The following is a 24,242-nucleotide window of genomic DNA, read 5'->3' as shown; positions in this document are numbered from 1 at the left end:
ATCTTGCACCCGTTCCAATGGTGCATTTGGTGTGGATTCCAACATGAAAAGCAGTAGAAATAGTCTTGCAGAGGGTAAAGAACTGGGGATTGAAACCAAGGACAAAGCTGTGCAGAAGAGAAGAAATGGAAAGCAGCAGTACAAATAGTGGAAATGAGCATATGGGCAGCATCGGAAGCAAAGCAGCGAAGAGAAAGGGAGTAAATTCCATGAAATGCATAGGAGATTGATAAAAGCAGAACAAAAAGGGAAGAATGAAATTCAAAGCATGCCCCGAAAAACGTGTGAAGGTCCCACCTGTCATTTATGCTTCTAATTGGGTATCTTTACTTTCAAAGTATAGGGTTGATCCTTTGACGATCACTCTCTTGATTTACAGCAGAGACAGATAGTTGAGAAGTCTTTTCTCACATAGCTAGCACAAGCCTGCGCTTTTCCTTGCTGGCAGGGTGGAAATGACAGATTAGTCCTAGGAAGAAAAATCAAGCAATATTAGCAGAGGATGGTTTCGATCCATCGACCTCTGGGTTATGGGCCCAGCACGCTTACGCTGCGCCACTCTGCTCCCTTGTGAAAGTGCTCTCTTTATGCAGAGGAGGAGCTTTCAGCGGAGTGGCAAGGGATTGGTGGGGCTCTCTCCTCATTTGCCTAAGCACATCGCAAGGTATGCTGGGTACAGAAAATCTTCATCTTCCCCACTCACATTCAGTCATAACTGAAAGTGCAGACCCTCTTAGGAATTAGCCGTTTCAGGCCTTTACCAAGACAGCAGCTCTCTGTCCCTGTCCTTTCTCTGTGATCCTAGCACTAGCATACTCAGGATTTGGCTTTACCTGGGAGCCAGAAATCTACCCGGTGAGGGCTTGCCCGGTGTGAGGCTTTTGAGCGTTTGGGAGCGTTCGGGACGTGAGAGGACGCTGGACAGGAAACTATGCCAATTTGAAGTATCCAACCTTCCAGCTGCAGTGAGAGGCTCTTTCCGTGGAAATCTGGCACTTGGAGTCCTCTCAACTTGCCCTCTGATAAAACATTTTTCTGAGCCGCAGTTACATCCGATGGTTACAAGGTGGCGCTGCATTCAGGTGAGAGCACAAGTATGCACAAAATCTTGGGGACTTTTGCCAGATTTATCGGTGGATCTTGCCTATTATTTTCAGAGGCTAGATATCGCCTATAAATGCTTTTTAAAATAGGGATGCTGGGGTTATAATGTCTGGTCGGGGCTCAGCCCTTTCATTGCCTGCCCCCAGCAAAATATTTATTATCAGCACATGTGAGTGCTGAGTGCTTTATGGAAAATAGCATATATTGGGACAATGAATGTAGCAGATGAGGCGATCGAGATGTCTACCTACGTGTTTGTTTATTTTTTTATATAACGGCTGATTATTCTGTTTCTGATATTTCAGTTTTGTGACATGTTGCATTAAAATATATCCTGCTTGGAGAATATATAAATATTTGTACTGCGTTGGCCGGGAATCGAACCCGGGTCAACTGCTTGGAAGGCAGCTATGCTCACCACTATACCACCAACGCCCTCTGATGTGTGTCCTCTAGGTTCCAGATGTTACAACGCCGAGTGCAGTGGCAATCTTGCACCCGTTCCAATGGTGCATTTGGTGTGGATTCCAACATGAAAAGCAGTAGAAATTGTCTTGCAGAGGGTAAAGAACTGGGGATTGAAACCAAGGACAAAGCTGTGCAGAAGAGAAGAAATGGAAAGCAGCAGTACAAATAGTGGAAATGAGCATATGGGCAGCATCGGAAGCAAAGCAGCGAAGAGAAAGGGAGTAAATTCCATGAAATGCATAGGAGATTGATAAAAGCAGAACAAAAAGGGAAGAATTAAATTCAAAGCATGCCCCGAAAAACGTGTGAAGGTCCCACCTGTCATTTATGCTTCTAATTGGGTATCTTTACTTTCAAAGTATAGGGTTGATCCTTTGACGATCACTCTCTTGATTTACAGCAGAGACAGATAGTTGAGAAGTCTTTTCTCACATAGCTAGCACAAGCCTGCGCTTTTCCTTGCTGGCAGGGTGGAAATGACAGATTAGTCCTAGGAAGAAAAATCAAGCAATATTAGCAGAGGATGGTTTCGATCCATCGACCTCTGGGTTATGGGCCCAGCACGCTTACGCTGCGCCACTCTGCTCCCTTGTGAAAGTGCTCTCTTTATGCAGAGGAGGAGCTTTCAGCGGAGTGGCAAGGGATTGGTGGGGCTCTCTCCTCATTTGCCTAAGCACATCGCAAGGTATGCTGGGTACAGAAAATCTTCATCTTCCCCACTCACATTCAGTCATAACTGAAAGTGCAGACCCTCTTAGGAATTAGCCGTTTCAGGCCTTTACCAAGACAGCAGTTCTCTGTCCCTGTCCTTTCTCTGTGATCCTAGCACTAGCATACTCAGGATTTGGCTTTACCTGGGAGCCAGAGATCTACCCGGTGAGGGCTTGCCCGGTGTGAGGCTTTTGAGCGTTTGGGAGCGTTCGGGACGTGAGAGGACGCTGGACAGGAAACTATGCCAATTTGAAGTATCCAACCTTCCAGCTGCAGTGAGAGGCTCTTTCCGTGGAAATCTGGCACTTGGAGTCCTCTCAACTTGCCCTCTGATAAAACATTTTTCTGAGCCGCAGTTACATCCGATGGTTACAAGGTGGCGCTGCATTCAGGTGAGAGCACAAGTATGCACAAAATCTTGGGGACTTTTGCCAGATTTATCGGTGGATCTTGCCTATTATTTTCAGAGGCTAGATATCGCCTATAAATGCTTTTTAAAATAGGGATGCTGGGGTTATAATGTCTGGTCGGGGCTCAGCCCTTTCATTGCCTGCCCCCAGCAAAATATTTATTATCAGCACATGTGAGTGCTGAGTGCTTTATGGAAAATAGCATATATTGGGACAATGAATGTAGCAGATGAGGCGATCGAGATGTCTACCTACGTGTTTGTTTATTTTTTTATATAACGGCTGATTATTCTGTTTCTGATATTTCAGTTTTGTGACATGTTGCATTAAAATATATCCTGCTTGGAGAATATATAAATATTTGCACTGCGTTGGCCGGGAATCGAACCCGGGTCAACTGCTTGGAAGGCAGCTATGCTCACCACTATACCACCAACGCCCTCTGAAGTGTGTCCTCTAGGTTCCAGATGTTACAACGCCAAGTGCAGTGGCAATCTTGCACCCGTTCCAATGGTGCATTTGGTGTGGATTCCAACATGAAAAGCAGTAGAAATTGTCTTGCAGAGGGTAAAGAACTGGGGATTGAAACCAAGGACAAAGCTGTGCAGAAGAGAAGAAATGGAAAGCAGCAGTACAAATAGTGGAAATGAGCATATGGGCAGCATCGGAAGCAAAGCAGCGAAGAGAAAGGGAGTAAATTCCATGAAATGCATAGGAGATTGATAAAAGCAGAACAAAAAGGGAAGAATGAAATTCAAAGCATGCCCCGAAAAACGTGTGAAGGTCCCACCTGTCATTTATGCTTCTAATTGGGTATCTTTACTTTCAAAGTATAGGGTTGATCCTTTGACGATCACTCTCTTGATTTACAGCAGAGACAGATAGTTGAGAAGTCTTTTCTCACATAGCTAGCACAAGCCTGTGCTTTTCCTTGCTGGCAGGGTGGAAATGACAGATTAGTCCTAGGAAGAAAAATCAAGCAATATTAGCAGAGGATGGTTTCGATCCATCGACCTCTGGGTTATGGGCCCAGCACGCTTCCGCTGCGCCACTCTGCTCCCTTGTGAAAGTGCTCTCTTTATGCAGAGGAGGAGCTTTCAGCGGAGTGGCAAGGGATTGGTGGGGCTCTCTCCTCATTTGCCTAAGCACATCGCAAGGTATGCTGGGTACAGAAAATCTTCATCTTCCCCACTCACATTCAGTCATAACTGAAAGTGCAGACCCTCTTAGGAATTAGCCGTTTCAGGCCTTTACCAAGACAGCAGCTCTCTGTCCCTGTCCTTTCTCTGTGATCCTAGCACTAGCATACTCAGGATTTGGCTTTACCTGGGAGCCAGAGATCTACCCGGTGAGGGCGAGGCTTTTGAGCGTTTGGGAGCGTTCGGGACGTGAGAGGACGCTGGACAGGAAACTATGCCAATTTGAAGTATCCAACCTTCCAGCTGCAGTGAGAGGCTCTTTCCGTGGAAATCTGGCACTTGGAGTCCTCTCAACTTGCCCTCTGATAAAACATTTTTCTGAGCCTCAGTTACATCCGATGGTTACAAGGTGGCGCTGCATTCAGGTGAGAGCACAAGTATGCACAAAATCTTGGGGACTTTTGCCAGATTTATCGGTGGATCTTGCCTATTATTTTCAGAGGCTAGATATCGCCTATAAATGCTTTTTAAAATAGGGATGCTGGGGTTATAATGTCTGGTCGGGGCTCAGCCCTTTCATTGCCTGCCCCCAGCAAAATATTTATTATCAGCACATGTGAGTGCTGAGTGCTTTATGGAAAATAGCATATATTGGGACAATGAATGTAGCAGATGAGGCGATCGAGATGTCTACCTACGTGTTTGTTTATTTTTTTATATAACGGCTGATTATTCTGTTTCTGATATTTCAGTTTTGTGACATGTTGCATTAAAATATATCCTGCTTGGAGAATATATAAATATTTGCACTGCGTTGGCCGGGAATCGAACCCGGGTCAACTGCTTGGAAGGCAGCTATGCTCACCACTATACCACCAACGCCCTCTGATGTGTGTCCTCTAGGTTCCAGATGTTACAACGCCGAGTGCAGTGGCAATCTTGCACCCGTTCCAATGGTGCATTTGGTGTGGATTCCAACATGAAAAGCAGTAGAAATTGTCTTGCAGAGGGTAAAGAACTGGGGATTGAAACCAAGGACAAAGCTGTGCAGAAGAGAAGAAATGGAAAGCAGCAGTACAAATAGTGGAAATGAGCATATGGGCAGCATCGGAAGCAAAGCAGCGAAGAGAAAGGGAGTAAATTCCATGAAATGCATAGGAGATTGATAAAAGCAGAACAAAAAGGGAAGAATGAAATTCAAAGCATGCCCCGAAAAACGTGTGAAGGTCCAACCTGTCATTTATGCTTCTAATTGGGTATCTTTACTTTCAAAGTATAGGGTTGATCCTTTGACGATCACTCTCTTGATTTACAGCAGAGACAGATAGTTGAGAAGTCTTTTCTCACATAGCTAGCACAAGCCTGCGCTTTTCCTTGCTGGCAGGGTGGAAATGACAGATTAGTCCTAGGAAGAAAAATCAAGCAATATTAGCAGAGGATGGTTTCGATCCATCGACCTCTGGGTTATGGGCCCAGCACGCTTACGCTGCGCCACTCTGCTCCCTTGTGAAAGTGCTCTCTTTATGCAGAGGAGGAGCTTTCAGCGGAGTGGCAAGGGATTGGTGGGGCTCTCTCCTCATTTGCCTAAGCACATCGCAAGGTATGCTGGGTACAGAAAATCTTCATCTTCCCCACTCACATTCAGTCATAACTGAAAGTGCAGACCCTCTTAGGAATTAGCCGTTTCAGGCCTTTACCAAGACAGCAGCTCTCTGTCCCTGTCCTTTCTCTGTGATCCTAGCACTAGCATACTCAGGATTTGGCTTTACCTGGGAGCCAGAGATCTACCCGGTGAGGGCTTGCCCGGTGTCAGGCTTTTGAGCGTTTGGGAGCGTTCGGGACGTGAGAGGACGCTGGACAGGAAACTATGCCAATTTGAAGTATCCAACCTTCCAGCTGCAGTGAGAGGCTCTTTCCGTGGAAATCTGGCACTTGGAGTCCTCTCAACTCGCCCTCTGATAAAACATTTTTCTGAGCCGCAGTTACATCCGATGGTTACAAGGTGGCGCTGCATTCAGGTGAGAGCACAAGTATGCACAAAATCTTGGGGACTTTTGCCAGATTTATCGGTGGATCTTGCCTATTATTTTCAGAGGCTAGATATCGCCTATAAATGCTTTTTAAAATAGGGATGCTGGGGTTATAATGTCTGGTCGGGGCTCAGCCCTTTCATTGCCTGCCCCCAGCAAAATATTTATTATCAGCACATGTGAGTGCTGAGTGCTTTATGGAAAATAGCATATATTGGGACAATGAATGTAGCAGATGAGGCGATCGAGATTTCTACCTACGTGTTTGTTTATTTTTTTATATAACGGCTGATTATTCTGTTTCTGATATTTCAGTTTTGTGACATGTTGCATTAAAATATATCCTGCTTGGAGAATATATAAATATTTGCACTGCGTTGGCCGGGAATCGAACCCGGGTCAACTGCTTGGAAGGCAGCTATGCTCACCACTATACCACCAACGCCCTCTGATGTGTGTCCTCTAGGTTCCAGATGTTACAACGCCGAGTGCAGTGGCAATCTTGCACCCGTTCCAATGGTGCATTTGGTGTGGATTCCAACATGAAAAGCAGTAGAAATAGTCTTGCAGAGGGTAAAGAACTGGGGATTGAAACCAAGGACAAAGCTGTGCAGAAGAGAAGAAATGGAAAGCAGCAGTACAAATAGTGGAAATGAGCATATGGGCAGCATCGGAAGCAAAGCAGCGAAGAGAAAGGGAGTAAATTCCATGAAATGCATAGGAGATTGATAAAAGCAGAACAAAAAGGGAAGAATGAAATTCAAAGCATGCCCCGAAAAACGTGTGAAGGTCCCACCTGTCATTTATGCTTCTAATTGGGTATCTTTACTTTCAAAGTATAGGGTTGATCCTTTGACGATCACTCTCTTGATTTACAGCAGAGACAGATAGTTGAGAAGTCTTTTCTCACATAGCTAGCACAAGCCTGCGCTTTTCCTTGCTGGCAGGGTGGAAATGACAGATTAGTCCTAGGAAGAAAAATCAAGCAATATTAGCAGAGGATGGTTTCGATCCATCGACCTCTGGGTTATGGGCCCAGCACGCTTACGCTGCGCCACTCTGCTCCCTTGTGAAAGTGCTCTCTTTATGCAGAGGAGGAGCTTTCAGCGGAGTGGCAAGGGATTGGTGGGGCTCTCTCCTCATTTGCCTAAGCACATCGCAAGGTATGCTGGGTACAGAAAATCTTCATCTTCCCCACTCACATTCAGTCATAACTGAAAGTGCAGACCCTCTTAGGAATTAGCCGTTTCAGGCCTTTACCAAGACAGCAGCTCTCTGTCCCTGTCCTTTCTCTGTGATCCTAGCACTAGCATACTCAGGATTTGGCTTTACCTGGGAGCCAGAGATCTACCCGGTGAGGGCTTGCCCGGTGTCAGGCTTTTGAGCGTTTGGGAGCGTTCGGGACGTGAGAGGACGCTGGACAGGAAACTATGCCAATTTGAAGTATCCAACCTTCCAGCTGCAGTGAGAGGCTCTTTCCGTGGAAATCTGGCACTTGGAGTCCTCTCAACTCGCCCTCTGATAAAACATTTTTCTGAGCCGCAGTTACATCCGATGGTTACAAGGTGGCGCTGCATTCAGGTGAGAGCACAAGTATGCACAAAATCTTGGGGACTTTTGCCAGATTTATCGGTGGATCTTGCCTATTATTTTCAGAGGCTAGATATCGCCTATAAATGCTTTTTAAAATAGGGATGCTGGGGTTATAATGTCTGGTCGGGGCTCAGCCCTTTCATTGCCTGCCCCCAGCAAAATATTTATTATCAGCACATGTGAGTGCTGAGTGCTTTATGGAAAATAGCATATATTGGGACAATGAATGTAGCAGATGAGGCGATCGAGATTTCTACCTACGTGTTTGTTTATTTTTTTATATAACGGCTGATTATTCTGTTTCTGATATTTCAGTTTTGTGACATGTTGCATTAAAATATATCCTGCTTGGAGAATATATAAATATTTGCACTGCGTTGGCCGGGAATCGAACCCGGGTCAACTGCTTGGAAGGCAGCTATGCTCACCACTATACCACCAACGCCCTCTGATGTGTGTCCTCTAGGTTCCAGATGTTACAACGCCGAGTGCAGTGGCAATCTTGCACCCGTTCCAATGGTGCATTTGGTGTGGATTCCAACATGAAAAGCAGTAGAAATAGTCTTGCAGAGGGTAAAGAACTGGGGATTGAAACCAAGGACAAAGCTGTGCAGAAGAGAAGAAATGGAAAGCAGCAGTACAAATAGTGGAAATGAGCATATGGGCAGCATCGGAAGCAAAGCAGCGAAGAGAAAGGGAGTAAATTCCATGAAATGCATAGGAGATTGATAAAAGCAGAACAAAAAGGGAAGAATGAAATTCAAAGCATGCCCCGAAAAACGTGTGAAGGTCCCACCTGTCATTTATGCTTCTAATTGGGTATCTTTACTTTCAAAGTATAGGGTTGATCCTTTGACGATCACTCTCTTGATTTACAGCAGAGACAGATAGTTGAGAAGTCTTTTCTCACATAGCTAGCACAAGCCTGCGCTTTTCCTTGCTGGCAGGGTGGAAATGACAGATTAGTCCTAGGAAGAAAAATCAAGCAATATTAGCAGAGGATGGTTTCGATCCATCGACCTCTGGGTTATGGGCCCAGCACGCTTACGCTGCGCCACTCTGCTCCCTTGTGAAAGTGCTCTCTTTATGCAGAGGAGGAGCTTTCAGCGGAGTGGCAAGGGATTGGTGGGGCTCTCTCCTCATTTGCCTAAGCACATCGCAAGGTATGCTGGGTACAGAAAATCTTCATCTTCCCCACTCACATTCAGTCATAACTGAAAGTGCAGACCCTCTTAGGAATTAGCCGTTTCAGGCCTTTACCAAGACAGCAGCTCTCTGTCCCTGTCCTTTCTCTGTGATCCTAGCACTAGCATACTCAGGATTTGGCTTTACCTGGGAGCCAGAAATCTACCCGGTGAGGGCTTGCCCGGTGTGAGGCTTTTGAGCGTTTGGGAGCGTTCGGGACGTGAGAGGACGCTGGACAGGAAACTATGCCAATTTGAAGTATCCAACCTTCCAGCTGCAGTGAGAGGCTCTTTCCGTGGAAATCTGGCACTTGGAGTCCTCTCAACTTGCCCTCTGATAAAACATTTTTCTGAGCCGCAGTTACATCCGATGGTTACAAGGTGGCGCTGCATTCAGGTGAGAGCACAAGTATGCACAAAATCTTGGGGACTTTTGCCAGATTTATCGGTGGATCTTGCCTATTATTTTCAGAGGCTAGATATCGCCTATAAATGCTTTTTAAAATAGGGATGCTGGGGTTATAATGTCTGGTCGGGGCTCAGCCCTTTCATTGCCTGCCCCCAGCAAAATATTTATTATCAGCACATGTGAGTGCTGAGTGCTTTATGGAAAATAGCATATATTGGGACAATGAATGTAGCAGATGAGGCGATCGAGATGTCTACCTACGTGTTTGTTTATTTTTTTATATAACGGCCGATTATTCTGTTTCTGATATTTCAGTTTTGTGACATGTTGCATTAAAATATATCCTGCTTGGAGAATATATAAATATTTGCACTGCGTTGGCCGGGAATCGAACCCGGGTCAACTGCTTGGAAGGCAGCTATGCTCACCACTATACCACCAACGCCCTCTGAAGTGTGTCCTCTAGGTTCCAGATGTTACAACGCCAAGTGCAGTGGCAATCTTGCACCCGTTCCAATGGTGCATTTGGTGTGGATTCCAACATGAAAAGCAGTAGAAATTGTCTTGCAGAGGGTAAAGAACTGGGGATTGAAACCAAGGACAAAGCTGTGCAGAAGAGAAGAAATGGAAAGCAGCAGTACAAATAGTGGAAATGAGCATATGGGCAGCATCGGAAGCAAAGCAGCGAAGAGAAAGGGAGTAAATTCCATGAAATGCATAGAAGATTGATAAAAGCAGAACAAAAAGGGAAGAATGAAATTCAAAGCATGCCCCGAAAAACGTGTGAAGGTCCCACCTGTCATTTATGCTTCTAATTGGGTATCTTTACTTTCAAAGTATAGGGTTGATCCTTTGACGATCACTCTCTTGATTTACAGCAGAGACAGATAGTTGAGAAGTCTTTTCTCACATAGCTAGCACAAGCCTGCGCTTTTCCTTGCTGGCAGGGTGGAAATGACAGATTAGTCCTAGGAAGAAAAATCAAGCAATATTAGCAGAGGATGGTTTCGATCCATCGACCTCTGGGTTATGGGCCCAGCACGCTTCCGCTGCGCCACTCTGCTCCCTTGTGAAAGTGCTCTCTTTATGCAGAGGAGGAGCTTTCAGCGGAGTGGCAAGGGATTGGTGGGGCTCTCTCCTCATTTGCCTAAGCACATCGCAAGGTATGCTGGGTACAGAAAATCTTCATCTTCCCCACTCACATTCAGTCATAACTGAAAGTGCAGACCCTCTTAGGAATTAGCCGTTTCAGGCCTTTACCAAGACAGCAGCTCTCTGTCCCTGTCCTTTCTCTGTGATCCTAGCACTAGCATACTCAGGATTTGGCTTTACCTGGGAGCCAGAGATCTACCCGGTGAGGGCGAGGCTTTTGAGCGTTTGGGAGCGTTCGGGACGTGAGAGGACGCTGGACAGGAAACTATGCCAATTTGAAGTATCCAACCTTCCAGCTGCAGTGAGAGGCTCTTTCCGTGGAAATCTGGCACTTGGAGTCCTCTCAACTTGCCCTCTGATAAAACATTTTTCTGAGCCTCAGTTACATCCGATGGTTACAAGGTGGCGCTGCATTCAGGTGAGAGCACAAGTATGCACAAAATCTTGGGGACTTTTGCCAGATTTATCGGTGGATCTTGCCTATTATTTTCAGAGGCTAGATATCGCCTATAAATGCTTTTTAAAATAGGGATGCTGGGGTTATAATGTCTGGTCGGGGCTCAGCCCTTTCATTGCCTGCCCCCAGCAAAATATTTATTATCAGCACATGTGATTTCTGAGTGCTTTATGGAAAATAGCATATATTGGGACAATGAATGTAGCAGATGAGGCGATCGAGATGTCTACCTACGTGTTTGTTTATTTTTTTATATAACGGCTGATTATTCTGTTTCTGATATTTCAGTTTTGTGACATGTTGCATTAAAATATATCCTGCTTGGAGAATATATAAATATTTGCACTGCGTTGGCCGGGAATCGAACCCGGGTCAACTGCTTGGAAGGCAGCTATGCTCACCACTATACCACCAACGCCCTCTGATGTGTGTCCTCTAGGTTCCAGATGTTACAACGCCGAGTGCAGTGGCAATCTTGCACCCGTTCCAATGGTGCATTTGGTGTGGATTCCAACATGAAAAGCAGTAGAAATTGTCTTGCAGAGGGTAAAGAACTGGGGATTGAAACCAAGGACAAAGCTGTGCAGAAGAGAAGAAATGGAAAGCAGCAGTACAAATAGTGGAAATGAGCATATGGGCAGCATCGGAAGCAAAGCAGCGAAGAGAAAGGGAGTAAATTCCATGAAATGCATAGGAGATTGATAAAAGCAGAACAAAAAGGGAAGAATGAAATTCAAAGCATGCCCCGAAAAACGTGTGAAGGTCCAACCTGTCATTTATGCTTCTAATTGGGTATCTTTACTTTCAAAGTATAGGGTTGATCCTTTGACGATCACTCTCTTGATTTACTGCAGAGACAGATAGTTGAGAAGTCTTTTCTCACATAGCTAGCACAAGCCTGCGCTTTTCCTTGCTGGCAGGGTGGAAATGACAGATTAGTCCTAGGAAGAAAAATCAAGCAATATTAGCAGAGGATGGTTTCGATCCATCGACCTCTGGGTTATGGGCCCAGCACGCTTCCGCTGCGCCACTCTGCTCCCTTGTGAAAGTGCTCTCTTTATGCAGAGGAGGAGCTTTCAGCGGAGTGGCAAGGGATTGGTGGGGCTCTCTCCTCATTTGCCTAAGCACATCGCAAGGTATGCTGGGTACAGAAAATCTTCATCTTCCCCACTCACATTCAGTCATAACTGAAAGTGCAGACCCTCTTAGGAATTAGCCGTTTCAGGCCTTTACCAAGACAGCAGCTCTCTGTCCCTGTCATTTCTCTGTGATCCTAGCACTAGCATACTCAGGATTTGGCTTTACCTGGGAGCCAGAGATCTACCCGGTGAGGGCTTGCCCGGTGTCAGGCTTTTGAGCGTTTGGGAGCGTTCGGGACGTGAGAGGACGCTGGACAGGAAACTATGCCAATTTGAAGTATCCAACCTTCCAGCTGCAGTGAGAGGCTCTTTCCGTGGAAATCTGGCACTTGGAGTCCTCTCAACTCGCCCTCTGATAAAACACTTTTCTGAGCCGCAGTTACATCCGATGGTTACAAGGTGGCGCTGCATTCAGGTGAGAGCACAAGTATGCACAAAATCTTGGGGACTTTTGCCAGATTTATCGGTGGATCTTGCCTATTATTTTCAGAGGCTAGATATCGCCTATAAATGCTTTTTAAAATAGGGATGCTGGGGTTATAATGTCTGGTCGGGGCTCAGCCCTTTCATTGCCTGCCCCCAGCAAAATATTTATTATCAGCACATATGGGAGTGCTGAGTGCTTTATGGAAAATAGCATATATTGGGACAATGAATGTAGCAGATGAGGCGATCGAGATTTCTACCTACGTGTTTGTTTATTTTTTTATATAACGGCTGATTATTCTGTTTCTGATATTTCAGTTTTGTGACATGTTGCATTAAAATATATCCTGCTTGGAGAATATATAAATATTTGCACTGCGTTGGCCGGGAATCGAACCCGGGTCAACTGCTTGGAAGGCAGCTATGCTCACCACTATACCACCAACGCCCTCTGATGTGTGTCCTCTAGGTTCCAGATGTTACAACGCCGAGTGCAGTGGCAATCTTGCACCCGTTCCAATGGTGCATTTGGTGTGGATTCCAACATGAAAAGCAGTAGAAATAGTCTTGCAGAGGGTAAAGAACTGGGGATTGAAACCAAGGACAAAGCTGTGCAGAAGAGAAGAAATGGAAAGCAGCAGTACAAATAGTGGAAATGAGCATATGGGCAGCATCGGAAGCAAAGCAGCGAAGAGAAAGGGAGTAAATTCCATGAAATGCATAGGAGATTGATAAAAGCAGAACAAAAAGGGAAGAATGAAATTCAAAGCATGCCCCGAAAAACGTGTGAAGGTCCCACCTGTCATTTATGCTTCTAATTGGGTATCTTTACTTTCAAAGTATAGGGTTGATCCTTTGACGATCACTCTCTTGATTTACAGCAGAGACAGATAGTTGAGAAGTCTTTTCTCACATAGCTAGCACAAGCCTGCGCTTTTCCTTGCTGGCAGGGTGGAAATGACAGATTAGTCCTAGGAAGAAAAATCAAGCAATATTAGCAGAGGATGGTTTCGATCCATCGACCTCTGGGATATGGGCCCAGCACGCTTACGCTGCGCCACTCTGCTCCCTTGTGAAAGTGCTCTCTTTATGCAGAGGAGGAGCTTTCAGCGGAGTGGCAAGGGATTGGTGGGGCTCTCTCCTCATTTGCCTAAGCACATCGCAAGGTATGCTGGGTACAGAAAATCTTCATCTTCCCCACTCACATTCAGTCATAACTGAAAGTGCAGACCCTCTTAGGAATTAGCCGTTTCAGGCCTTTACCAAGACAGCAGCTCTCTGTCCCTGTCCTTTCTCTGTGATCCTAGCACTAGCATACTCAGGATTTGGCTTTACCTGGGAGCCAGAAATCTACCCGGTGAGGGCTTGCCCGGTGTGAGGCTTTTGAGCGTTTGGGAGCGTTCGGGACGTGAGAGGACGCTGGACAGGAAACTATGCCAATTTGAAGTATCCAACCTTCCAGCTGCAGTGAGAGGCTCTTTCCGTGGAAATCTGGCACTTGGAGTCCTCTCAACTCGCCCTCTGATAAAACACTTTTCTGAGCCGCAGTTACATCCGATGGTTACAAGGTGGCGCTGCATTCAGGTGAGAGCACAAGTATGCACAAAATCTTGGGGACTTTTGCCAGATTTATCGGTGGATCTTGCCTATTATTTTCAGAGGCTAGATATCGCCTATAAATGCTTTTTAAAATAGGGATGCTGGGGTTATAATGTCTGGTCGGGGCTCAGCCCTTTCATTGCCTGCCCCCAGCAAAATATTTATTATCAGCACATATGGGAGTGCTGAGTGCTTTATGGAAAATAGCATATATTGGGACAATGAATGTAGCAGATGAGGCGATCGAGATTTCTACCTACGTGTTTGTTTATTTTTTTATATAACGGCTGATTATTCTGTTTCTGATATTTCAGTTTTGTGACATGTTGCATTAAAATATATCCTGCTTGGAGAATATATAAATATTTGCACTGCGTTGGCCGGGAATCGAACCCGGGTCAACTGCTTGGAAGGCAGCTATGCTCACCACTATACCACCAACGCCCTCTGATGTGTGTCCTCTAGGTTCCAGATGTTACAACGCCGAGTGCAGTGGCAATCTTGCACCCGTTCCAATGGTGCATTTGGTGTGGATTCCAACATGAAAAGCAGTAGAAATAGTCTTGCAGAGGGTAAAGAACTGGGGATTGAAACCAAGGACAAAGCTGTGCAGAAGAGAAGAAATGGAAAGCAGCAGTACAAATAGTGGAAATGAGCATATGGGCAGCATCGGAAGCAAAGCAGCGAAGAGAAAGGGAGTAAATTCCATGAAATGCATAGGAGATTGATAAAAGCAGAACAAAAAGGGAAGAATGAAATTCAAAGCATGCCCCGAAAAACGTGTGAAGGTCCCACCTGTCATTTATGCTTCTAATTGGGTATCTTTACTTTCAAAGTATAGGGTTGATCCTTTGACGATCACTCTCTTGATTTACAGCAGAGACAGATAGTTGAGAAGTCTTTTCTCACATAGCTAGCACAAGCCTGCGCTTTTCCTTGCTGGCAGGGTGGAAATGACAGATTAGTCCTAGGAAGAAAAATCAAGCAATATTAGCAGAGGATGGTTTCGATCCATCGACCTCTGGGATATGGGCCCAGCACGCTTACGCTGCGCCACTCTGCTCCCTTGTGAAAGTGCTCTCTTTATGCAGAGGAGGAGCTTTCAGCGGAGTGGCAAGGGATTGGTGGGGCTCTCTCCTCATTTGCCTAAGCACATCGCAAGGTATGCTGGGTACAGAAAATCTTCATCTTCCCCACTCACATTCAGTCATAACTGAAAGTGCAGACCCTCTTAGGAATTAGCCGTTTCAGGCCTTTACCAAGACAGCAGCTCTCTGTCCCTGTCCTTTCTCTGTGATCCTAGCACTAGCATACTCAGGATTTGGCTTTACCTGGGAGCCAGAAATCTACCCGGTGAGGGCTTGCCCGGTGTGAGGCTTTTGAGCGTTTGGGAGCGTTCGGGACGTGAGAGGACGCTGGACAGGAAACTATGCCAATTTGAAGTATCCAACCTTCCAGCTGCAGTGAGAGGCTCTTTCCGTGGAAATCTGGCACTTGGAGTCCTCTCAACTTGCCCTCTGATAAAACATTTTTCTGAGCCGCAGTTACATCCGATGGTTACAAGGTGGCGCTGCATTCAGGTGAGAGCACAAGTATGCACAAAATCTTGGGGACTTTTGCCAGATTTATCGGTGGATCTTGCCTATTATTTTCAGAGGCTAGATATCGCCTATAAATGCTTTTTAAAATAGGGATGCTGGGGTTATAATGTCTGGTCGGGGCTCAGCCCTTTCATTGCCTGCCCCCAGCAAAATATTTATTATCAGCACATGTGAGTGCTGAGTGCTTTATGGAAAATAGCATATATTGGGACAATGAATGTAGCAGATGAGGCGATCGAGATGTCTACCTACGTGTTTGTTTATTTTTTTATATAACGGCTGATTATTCTGTTTCTGATATTTCAGTTTTGTGACATGTTGCATTAAAATATATCCTGCTTGGAGAATATATAAATATTTGCACTGCGTTGGCCGGGAATCGAACCCGGGTCAACTGCTTGGAAGGCAGCTATGCTCACCACTATACCACCAACGCCCTCTGAAGTGTGTCCTCTAGGTTCCAGATGTTACAACGCCAAGTGCAGTGGCAATCTTGCACCCGTTCCAATGGTGCATTTGGTGTGGATTCCAACATGAAAAGCAGTAGAAATTGTCTTGCAGAGGGTAAAGAACTGGGGATTGAAACCAAGGACAAAGCTGTGCAGAAGAGAAGAAATGGAAAGCAGCAGTACAAATAGTGGAAATGAGCATATGGGCAGCATCGGAAGCAAAGCAGCGAAGAGAAAGGGAGTAAATTCCATGAAATGCATAGAAGATTGATAAAAGCAGAACAAAAAGGGAAGAATGAAATTCAAAGCATGCCCCGAAAAACGTGTGAAGGTCCCACCTGTCATTTATGCTTCTAATTGGGTATCTTTACTTTCAAAGTATAGGGTTGATCCTTTGACGATCACTCTCTTGATTTACAGCAGAGACAGATAGTTGAGAAGTCTTTTCTCACATAGCTAGCACAAGCCTGCGCTTTTCCTTGCTGGCAGGGTGGAAATGACAGATTAGTCCTAGGAAGAAAAATCAAGCAATATTAGCAGAGGATGGTTTCGATCCATCGACCTCTGGGTTATGGGCCCAGCACGCTTCCGCTGCGCCACTCTGCTCCCTTGTGAAAGTGCTCTCTTTATGCAGAGGAGGAGCTTTCAGCGGAGTGGCAAGGGATTGGTGGGGCTCTCTCCTCATTTGCCTAAGCACATCGCAAGGTATGCTGGGTACAGAAAATCTTCATCTTCCCCACTCACATTCAGTCATAACTGAAAGTGCAGACCCTCTTAGGAATTAGCCGTTTCAGGCCTTTACCAAGACAGCAGCTCTCTGTCCCTGTCCTTTCTCTGTGATCCTAGCACTAGCATACTCAGGATTTGGCTTTACCTGGGAGCCAGAAATCTACCCGGTGAGGGCTTGCCCGGTGTGAGGCTTTTGAGCGTTTGGGAGCGTTCGGGACGTGAGAGGACGCTGGACAGGAAACTATGCCAATTTGAAGTATCCAACCTTCCAGCTGCAGTGAGAGGCTCTTTCCGTGGAAATCTGGCACTTGGAGTCCTCTCAACTTGCCCTCTGATAAAACATTTTTCTGAGCCGCAGTTACATCCGATGGTTACAAGGTGGCGCTGCATTCAGGTGAGAGCACAAGTATGCACAAAATCTTGGGGACTTTTGCCAGATTTATCGGTGGATCTTGCCTATTATTTTCAGAGGCTAGATATCGCCTATAAATGCTTTTTAAAATAGGGATGCTGGGGTTATAATGTCTGGTCGGGGCTCAGCCCTTTCATTGCCTGCCCCCAGCAAAATATTTATTATCAGCACATGTGAGTGCTGAGTGCTTTATGGAAAATAGCATATATTGGGACAATGAATGTAGCAGATGAGGCGATCGAGATGTCTACCTACGTGTTTGTTTATTTTTTTATATAACGGCTGATTATTCTGTTTCTGATATTTCAGTTTTGTGACATGTTGCATTAAAATATATCCTGCTTGGAGAATATATAAATATTTGCACTGCGTTGGCCGGGAATCGAACCCGGGTCAACTGCTTGGAAGGCAGCTATGCTCACCACTATACCACCAACGCCCTCTGAAGTGTGTCCTCTAGGTTCCAGATGTTACAACGCCAAGTGCAGTGGCAATCTTGCACCCGTTCCAATGGTGCATTTGGTGTGGATTCCAACATGAAAAGCAGTAGAAATTGTCTTGCAGAGGGTAAAGAACTGGGGATTGAAACCAAGGACAAAGCTGTGCAGAAGAGAAGAAATGGAAAGCAGCAGTACAAATAGTGGAAATGAGCATATGGGCAGCATCGGAAGCAAAGCAGCGAAGAGAAAGGGAGTAAATTCCATGAAATGCATAGAAGATTGATAAAAGCAGAACAAAAAGGGAAGAATGAAATTCAAAGCATGCCCCGAAAAACGTGTGAAGGTCCCACCTGTCATTTATGCTTCTAATTGGGTATCTTTACTTTCAAAGTATAGGGTTGATCCTTTGACGATCACTCTCTTGATTTACAGCAGAGACAGATAGTTGAGAAGTCTTTTCTCACATAGCTAGCACAAGCCTGCGCTTTTCCTTGCTGGCAGGGTGGAAATGACAGATTAGTCCTAGGAAGAAAAATCAAGCAATATTAGCAGAGGATGGTTTCGATCCATCGACCTCTGGGTTATGGGCCCAGCACGCTTCCGCTGCGCCACTCTGCTCCCTTGTGAAAGTGCTCTCTTTATGCAGAGGAGGAGCTTTCAGCGGAGTGGCAAGGGATTGGTGGGGCTCTCTCCTCATTTGCCTAAGCACATCGCAAGGTATGCTGGGTACAGAAAATCTTCATCTTCCCCACTCACATTCAGTCATAACTGAAAGTGCAGACCCTCTTAGGAATTAGCCGTTTCAGGCCTTTACCAAGACAGCAGCTCTCTGTCCCTGTCCTTTCTCTGTGATCCTAGCACTAGCATACTCAGGATTTGGCTTTACCTGGGAGCCAGAGATCTACCCGGTGAGGGCGAGGCTTTTGAGCGTTTGGGAGCGTTCGGGACGTGAGAGGACGCTGGACAGGAAACTATGCCAATTTGAAGTATCCAACCTTCCAGCTGCAGTGAGAGGCTCTTTCCGTGGAAATCTGGCACTTGGAGTCCTCTCAACTTGCCCTCTGATAAAACATTTTTCTGAGCCTCAGTTACATCCGATGGTTACAAGGTGGCGCTGCATTCAGGTGAGAGCACAAGTATGCACAAAATCTTGGGGACTTTTGCCAGATTTATCGGTGGATCTTGCCTATTATTTTCAGAGGCTAGATATCGCCTATAAATGCTTTTTAAAATAGGGATGCTGGGGTTATAATGTCTGGTCGGGGCTCAGCCCTTTCATTGCCTGCCCCCAGCAAAATATTTATTATCAGCACATGTGATTTCTGAGTGCTTTATGGAAAATAGCATATATTGGGACAATGAATGTAGCAGATGAGGCGATCGAGATGTCTACCTACGTGTTTGTTTATTTTTTTATATAACGGCTGATTATTCTGTTTCTGATATTTCAGTTTTGTGACATGTTGCATTAAAATATATCCTGCTTGGAGAATATATAAATATTTGCACTGCGTTTGCCGGGAATCGAACCCGGGTCAACTACTTGGAAGGCAGCTATGCTCACCACTATACCACCAACGCCCTCTGATGTGTGTCCTCTAGGTTCCAGATGTTACAACGCCGAGTGCAGTGGCAATCTTGCACCCGTTCCAATGGTGCATTTGGTGTGGATACCAACATGAAAAGCTGTAGAAATTGTCTTGCAGAGGGTAAAGAACTGGGGATTGAAACCAAGGATAAAGCTGTGCAGAAGAGAAGAAATGGAAAGCAGCAGTACAAATAGTGGAAATGAGCATATGGGCAGCATCGGAAGCAAAGCAGCGAAGAGAAAGGGAGTAAATTCCATGAAATGCATAGGAGATTGATAAAAGCAGAACAAAAAGGGAAGAATGAAATTCAAAGCATGCCCCGAAAAACGTGTGAAGGTCCCACCTGTCATTTATGCTTCTAATTGGGTATCTTTACTTTCAAAGTATAGGGTTGATCCTTTGACGATCACTCTCTTGATTTACAGCAGAGACAGATAGTTGAGAAGTCTTTTCTCACATAGCTAGCACAAGCCTGCGCTTTTCCTTGCTGGCAGAGTGGAAATGACAGATTAGTCCTAGGAAGAAAAATCAAGCAATATTAGCAGAGGATGGTTTCGATCCATCGACCTCTGGGTTATGGGCCCAGCACGCTTCCGCTGCGCCACTCTGCTCCCTTGTGAAAGTGCTCTCTTTATGCAGAGGAGGAGCTTTCAGCGGAGTGGCAAGGGATTGGTGGGGCTCTCTCCTCATTTGCCTAAGCACATCGCAAGGTATGCTGGGTACAGAAAATCTTCATCTTCCCCACTCACATTCAGTCATAACTGAAAGTGCAGACCCTCTTAGGAATTAGCCGTTTCAGGCCTTTACCAAGACAGCAGCTCTCTGTCCCTGTCCTTTCTCTGTGATCCTAGCACTAGCATACTCAGGATTTGGCTTTACCTGGGAGCCAGAGATCTACCCGGTGAGGGCTTGCCCGGTGTGAGGCTTTTGAGCGTTTGGGAGCGTTCGGGACGTGAGAGGACGCTGGACAGGAAACTATGCCAATTTGAAGTATCCAACCTTCCAGCTGCAGTGAGAGGCTCTTTCCGTGGAAATCTGGCACTTGGAGTCCTCTCAACTCGCCCTCTGATAAAACATTTTTCTGAGCCGCAGTTACATCCGATGGTTACAAGGTGGCGCTGCATTCAGGTGAGAGCACAAGTATGCACAAAATCTTGGGGACTTTTGCCAGATTTATCGGTGGATCTTGCCTATTATTTTCAGAGGCTAGATATCGCCTATAAATGCTTTTTAAAAGAGGGATGCTGGGGTTATAATGTCTGGTCGGGGCTCAGCCCTTTCATTGCCTGCCCCCATCAAAATATTTATTATCAGCACATGTGAGTGCTGAGTGCTTTATGGAAAATAGCATATATTGGGACAATGAATGTAGCAGATGAGGCGATCGAGATGTCTACCTACGTGTTTGTTTATTTTTTTATATAACGGCTGATTATTCTGTTTCTGATATTTCAGTTTTGTGACATGTTGCATTAAAATATATCCTGCTTGGAGAATATATAAATATTTGCACTGCGTTGGCCGGGAATCGAACCCGGGTCAACTGCTTGGAAGGCAGCTATGCTCACCACTATACCACCAACGCCCTCTGATGTGTGTCTTCTAGGTTCCAGATGTTACAACGCCGAGTGCAGTGGCAATCTTGCACCCGTTCCAATGGTGCATTTGGTGTGGATTCCAACATGAAAAGCAGTAGAAATAGTCTTGCAGAGGGTAAAGAACTGGGGATTGAAACCAAGGACAAAGCTGTGCAGAAGAGAAGAAATGGAAAGCAGCAGTACAAATAGTGGAAATGAGCATATGGGCAGCATCGGAAGCAAAGCAGCGAAGAGAAAGGGAGTAAATTCCATGAAATGCATAGGAGATTGATAAAAGCAGAACAAAAAGGGAAGAATGAAATTCAAAGCATGCCCCGAAAAACGTGTGAAGGTCCCACCTGTCATTTATGCTTCTAATTGGGTATCTTTACTTTCAAAGTATAGGGTTGATCCTTTGACGATCACTCTCTTGATTTACAGCAGAGACAGATAGTTGAGAAGTCTTTTCTCACATAGCTAGCACAAGCCTGCGCTTTTCCTTGCTGGCAGGGTGGAAATGACAGATTAGTCCTAGGAAGAAAAATCAAGCAATATTAGCAGAGGATGGTTTCGATCCATCGACCTCTGGGTTATGGGCCCAGCACGCTTCCGCTGCGCCACTCTGCTCCCTTGTGAAAGTGCTCTCTTTATGCAGAGGAGGAGCTTTCAGCGGAGTGGCAAGGGATTGGTGGGGCTCTCTCCTCATTTGCCTAAGCACATCGCAAGGTATGCTGGGTACAGAAAATCTTCATCTTCCCCACTCACATTCAGTCATAACTGAAAGTGCAGACCCTCTTAGGAATTAGCCGTTTCAGGCCTTTACCAAGACAGCAGCTCTCTGTCCCTGTCCTTTCTCTGTGATCCTAGCACTAGCATACTCAGGATTTGGCTTTACCTGGGAGCCAGAGATCTACCCGGTGAGGGCTTGCCCGGTGTGAGGCTTTTGAGCGTTTGGGAGCGTTCGGGACGTGAGAGGACGCTGGACAGGAAACTATGCCAATTTGAAGTATCCAACCTTCCAGCTGCAGTGAGAGGCTCTTTCCGTGGAAATCTGGCACTTGGAGTCCTCTCAACTCGCCCTCTGATAAAACATTTTTCTGAGCCGCAGTTACATCCGATGGTTACAAGGTGGCGCTGCATTCAGGTGAGAGCACAAGTATGCACAAAATCTTGGGGACTTTTGCCAGATTTATCGGTGGATCTTGCCTATTATTTTCAGAGGCTAGATATCGCCTATAAATGCTTTTTAAAAGAGGGATGCTGGGGTTATAATGTCTGGTCGGGGCTCAGCCCTTTCATTGCCTGCCCCCATCAAAATATTTATTATCAGCACATGTGAGTGCTGAGTGCTTTATGGAAAATAGCATATATTGGGACAATGAATGTAGCAGATGAGGCGATCGAGATGTCTACCTACGTGTTTGTTTATTTTTTTATATAACGGCTGATTATTCTGTTTCTGATATTTCAGTTTTGTGACATGTTGCATTAAAATATATCCTGCTTGGAGAATATATAAATATTTGCACTGCGTTGGCCGGGAATCGAACCCGGGTCAACTGCTTGGAAGGCAGCTATGCTCACCACTATACCACCAACGCCCTCTGATGTGTGTCTTCTAGGTTCCAGATGTTACAACGCCGAGTGCAGTGGCAATCTTGCACCCGTTCCAATGGTGCATTTGGTGTGGATTCCAACATGAAAAGCAGTAGAAATAGTCTTGCAGAGGGTAAAGAACTGGGGATTGAAACCAAGGACAAAGCTGTGCAGAAGAGAAGAAATGGAAAGCAGCAGTACAAATAGTGGAAATGAGCATATGGGCAGCACCGGAAGCAAAGCAGCGAAGAGAAAGGGAGTAAATTCCATGAAATGCATAGGAGATTGATAAAAGCAGAACAAAAAGGGAAGAATGAAATTCAAAGCATGCCCCGAAAAACGTGTGAAGGTCCCACCTGTCATTTATGCTTCTAATTGGGTATCTTTACTTTCAAAGTATAGCGTTGATCCTTTGACGATCACTCTCTTGATTTACATCAGAGACAGATAGTTGAGAAGTCTTTTCTCACATAGCTAGCACAAGCCTGCGCTTTTCCTTGCTGGCAGGGTGGAAATGACAGATTAGTCCTAGGAAGAAAAATCAAGCAATATTAGCAGAGGATGGTTTCGATCCATCGACCTCTGGGTTATGGGCCCAGCACGCTTCCGCTGCGCCACTCTGCTCCCTTGTGAAAGTGCTCTCTTTATGCAGAGGAGGAGCTTTCAGCGGAGTGGCAAGGGATTGGTGGGGCTCTCTCCTCATTTGCCTAAGCACATCGCAAGGTATGCTGGGTACAGAAAATCTTCATCTTCCCCACTCACATTCAGTCATAACTGAAAGTGCAGACCCTCTTAGGAATTAGCCGTTTCAGGCCTTTACCAAGACAGCAGCTCTCTGTCCCTGTCCTTTCTCTGTGATCCTAGCACTAGCATACTCAGGATTTGGCTTTACCTGGGAGCCAGAGATCTACCCGGTGAGGGCGAGGCTTTTGAGCGTTTGGGAGCGTTCGGGACGTGAGAGGACGCTGGACAGGAAACTATGCCAATTTGAAGTATCCAACCTTCCAGCTGCAGTGAGAGGCTCTTTCCGTGGAAATCTGGCACTTGGAGTCCTCTCAACTTGCCCTCTGATAAAACATTTTTCTGAGCCTCAGTTACATCCGATGGTTACAAGGTGGCGCTGCATTCAGGTGAGAGCACAAGTATGCACAAAATCTTGGGGACTTTTGCCAGATTTATCGGTGGATCTTGCCTATTATTTTCAGAGGCTAGATATCGCCTATAAATGCTTTTTAAAATAGGGATGCTGGGGTTATAATGTCTGGTCGGGGCTCAGCCCTTTCATTGCCTGCCCCCAGCAAAATATTTATTATCAGCACATGTGAGTGCTGAGTGCTTTATGGAAAATAGCATATATTGGGACAATGAATGTAGCAGATGAGGCGATCGAGATGTCTACCTACGTGTTTGTTTATTTTTTTATATAACGGCTGATTATTCTGTTTCTGATATTTCAGTTTTGTGACATGTTGCATTAAAATATATCCTGCTTGGAGAATATATAAATATTTGCACTGCGTTTGCCGGGAATCGAACCCGGGTCAACTGCTTGGAAGGCAGCTATGCTCACCACTATACCACCAACGCCCTCTGATGTGTGTCCTCTAGGTTCCAGATGTTACAACGCCGAGTGCAGTGGCAATCTTGCACCCGTTCCAATGGTGCATTTGGTGTGGATTCCAACATGAAAAGCAGTAGAAATTGTCTTGCAGAGGGTAAAGAACTGGGGATTGAAACCAAGGACAAAGCTGTGCAGAAGAGAAGAAATGGAAAGCAGCAGTACAAATAGTGGAAATGAGCATATGGGCAGCATCGGAAGCAAAGCAGCGAAGAGAAAGGGAGTAAATTCCATGAAATGCATAGGAGATTGATAAAAGCAGAACAAAAAGGGAAGAATGAAATTCAAAGCATGCCCCGAAAAACGTGTGAAGGTCCCACCTGTCATTTATGCTTCTAATTGGGTATCTTTACTTTCAAAGTATAGGGTTGATCCTTTGACGATCACTCTCTTGATTTACAGCAGAGACA

General features: G+C 45.6%; 13 non-coding genes across 13 annotated transcripts; all 13 read right to left on the bottom strand.

Moving 5' to 3' along the window:
• Nucleotides 1–1,467: 1,467 nt before the first annotated feature.
• TRNAG-UCC (transfer RNA glycine (anticodon UCC)) lies at nucleotides 1,468–1,539 on the bottom strand. Its single transcript has one exon. It is a non-coding gene; the product is annotated as a tRNA-Gly (tRNA).
• A 1,521-nt stretch (nucleotides 1,540–3,060) lies between these two features.
• On the bottom strand, nucleotides 3,061–3,132 carry TRNAG-UCC (transfer RNA glycine (anticodon UCC)). The gene has a single exon. It is a non-coding gene; the product is annotated as a tRNA-Gly (tRNA).
• A 1,510-nt stretch (nucleotides 3,133–4,642) lies between these two features.
• Nucleotides 4,643–4,714, bottom strand: TRNAG-UCC (transfer RNA glycine (anticodon UCC)). Its single transcript has one exon. It is a non-coding gene; the product is annotated as a tRNA-Gly (tRNA).
• A 1,521-nt stretch (nucleotides 4,715–6,235) lies between these two features.
• On the bottom strand, nucleotides 6,236–6,307 carry TRNAG-UCC (transfer RNA glycine (anticodon UCC)). Its single transcript has one exon. It is a non-coding gene; the product is annotated as a tRNA-Gly (tRNA).
• A 1,521-nt stretch (nucleotides 6,308–7,828) lies between these two features.
• Nucleotides 7,829–7,900, bottom strand: TRNAG-UCC (transfer RNA glycine (anticodon UCC)). The gene has a single exon. It is a non-coding gene; the product is annotated as a tRNA-Gly (tRNA).
• A 1,521-nt stretch (nucleotides 7,901–9,421) lies between these two features.
• TRNAG-UCC (transfer RNA glycine (anticodon UCC)) lies at nucleotides 9,422–9,493 on the bottom strand. The gene has a single exon. It is a non-coding gene; the product is annotated as a tRNA-Gly (tRNA).
• A 1,510-nt stretch (nucleotides 9,494–11,003) lies between these two features.
• Nucleotides 11,004–11,075, bottom strand: TRNAG-UCC (transfer RNA glycine (anticodon UCC)). Its single transcript has one exon. It is a non-coding gene; the product is annotated as a tRNA-Gly (tRNA).
• A 1,523-nt stretch (nucleotides 11,076–12,598) lies between these two features.
• TRNAG-UCC (transfer RNA glycine (anticodon UCC)) lies at nucleotides 12,599–12,670 on the bottom strand. The gene has a single exon. It is a non-coding gene; the product is annotated as a tRNA-Gly (tRNA).
• A 1,523-nt stretch (nucleotides 12,671–14,193) lies between these two features.
• On the bottom strand, nucleotides 14,194–14,265 carry TRNAG-UCC (transfer RNA glycine (anticodon UCC)). The gene has a single exon. It is a non-coding gene; the product is annotated as a tRNA-Gly (tRNA).
• Nucleotides 14,266–15,786: 1,521 nt separating this feature from the next.
• Nucleotides 15,787–15,858, bottom strand: TRNAG-UCC (transfer RNA glycine (anticodon UCC)). The gene has a single exon. It is a non-coding gene; the product is annotated as a tRNA-Gly (tRNA).
• A 1,521-nt stretch (nucleotides 15,859–17,379) lies between these two features.
• Nucleotides 17,380–17,451, bottom strand: TRNAG-UCC (transfer RNA glycine (anticodon UCC)). The gene has a single exon. It is a non-coding gene; the product is annotated as a tRNA-Gly (tRNA).
• A 3,103-nt stretch (nucleotides 17,452–20,554) lies between these two features.
• Nucleotides 20,555–20,626, bottom strand: TRNAG-UCC (transfer RNA glycine (anticodon UCC)). The gene has a single exon. It is a non-coding gene; the product is annotated as a tRNA-Gly (tRNA).
• Nucleotides 20,627–22,147: 1,521 nt separating this feature from the next.
• Nucleotides 22,148–22,219, bottom strand: TRNAG-UCC (transfer RNA glycine (anticodon UCC)). The gene has a single exon. It is a non-coding gene; the product is annotated as a tRNA-Gly (tRNA).
• Between the last annotated feature and the right edge of the window lie 2,023 nt (nucleotides 22,220–24,242).

Source organism: Triturus cristatus, chromosome 11 (assembly GCF_964204655.1).
Source record: "Triturus cristatus chromosome 11, aTriCri1.1, whole genome shotgun sequence".
In the NCBI taxonomy this organism is placed as follows: Eukaryota; Metazoa; Chordata; class Amphibia; order Caudata; family Salamandridae; genus Triturus; species Triturus cristatus.
Note: the sequence above shows the minus strand (reverse complement) of the source record. Positions and strands in the feature narration are given on the sequence as shown.